We start from the raw sequence: 1,718 nt of genomic DNA, 5'->3' as shown, positions 1-1,718 counted from the left end.
TTTTATTGACAATGAATGGAACAGAAGGCAGCTTGTTTTAAATACGAGTAATGTACAGTTAGGGAATACATCAAAGACACATTCCTGAACCTGCTGGAGGAATGGGAAATTACCAAAGACCCTGGAGCTCTTGTTCTGCAAGACAATGGCGCAAACATGGTGAAGGGTGTAGTATGTGAGTGAATGGTTTAGCCCAGAACACCCCCACACAGTTTGTGTAGTGGTTACGCCCACAAATGTACTGCCCATGTGTCCTCTGTACCTGGGTGAGTTGAATTCATATGACAAGTAAAAAACAAGTCCATGTGCAAACTGTTATGCCTGTATTATTGTTAACAGCGAGTTGAACGAAAGATACAACATGGTGTCAGAAATGAAATTGTCTCGTTCCCTACTCAGGGAACCATGGTTACATAAGTAACCTGAGATGTTCCCTTTCATGGGAACTTCGAACTGCGTCCTCTAGGGGTCGCTATGGGGAACAGTATACCCATGCCGCCATGCTGAGCGGAGTGCATGCCAGAAACCATGACGAGCACTAAGTACCAACTCCACCATATTGCCATGGGAGTTGCCCCTGGGACGTTAGATGGCTGTCAGTGACATTATTCCCTACGGCCAAAGGCCTAGGCTACATCCCCCAAAAAACGTACCTGTAAGGGCCAGAACTCCTGGGCCAAAGGCCTAGGCTACATACCCAAAAAATACTTATCTGCTATGGCCAGAACTCCTGGGCCCGGTTAAAGCTCAAGGCTTAGAATCAGGAATAGATTCCTTTAAGGGAATACGACCAAGAGCCTAAAATCATACTAAGTCTTGACCTGTCACACAGGGGCTACCGCACATTTCTCTGTATATGCTGAAGGAACTGTCTCAACAGACCCCTAGTAGCAACACCCTGTTAAAGTAGGTATCCAGAGGATACATAGGTGGAGTGGTGCCCAAGGCGGAACAGGGGTTTTAAACCACTCAGAAAGAGCACGAAGCTGCTGCGTGTAGCTCTTACCATACAGGATTCTAGAAAAGAATGCAGAGTACTAGCGTGCGAACTTACCACAGTGTGGATTTTATAAAGTGTACAAAGACTTCACGTGCAGACTTACCATAACATGGATTTTAAACAATACCGTTCTAAGGGGTTCTCGTGGCACTCTGAAAGAGCAGCCCATAGATGGAAATGGTGCATCCCAAAACGCTATGTTTGAGAAGTCATCAACTCCATCTTAAGGCTTATAATGCTGGAGTGGCTAGCAGTAAATCTGTAGCTGAGGGAGCAGCTCTCAATCGAGAGGGAGCTCAACCTGCAGCATGGTCCAAAGGTGGAACATCTAGCAATAAGTTACTTAGCTGAGGGAGCAACACACCCAGTTCTCAACGAGAGGGGGCTCAACCTACAGCGCGATTGTAGAATCAGAAGGGTAAGCGTACTGCAAGCTAGCCAAACAATCAGCGCATCAGAGAGGCAGAGGAAGGGCCTAATTAGCCTGATGCGGCTGGTTCCAGGTGCTCTGGAAAAACAGAGAACTCAACTTCTCATGTGAGAGGAGAACTCCAAATTCAGAGGAATAGTGTGCTCATTCCAGGTAACCCCTTGATAAAAGGGGAGCACTGCTCAACACTACAATGAGAACAGCCCATGGAGCGAGGAATCCAACTCCTCAGAGAGAATTAAATGCTCGAAAGAAAGCACCATGCTCACAATAACCCTCAATGGTGAG

The sequence above is a fragment of the Sinocyclocheilus grahami genome, unplaced genomic scaffold, assembly GCF_001515645.1.
Source record: "Sinocyclocheilus grahami isolate Dianchi unplaced genomic scaffold, SAMN03320097.WGS_v1.1 scaffold1447.1, whole genome shotgun sequence".
Lineage (NCBI taxonomy): Eukaryota > Metazoa > Chordata > Actinopteri > Cypriniformes > Cyprinidae > Sinocyclocheilus > Sinocyclocheilus grahami.
The sequence above is the reverse complement of the archived record's forward strand: the minus strand, read 5'-3'. Positions refer to the sequence as shown.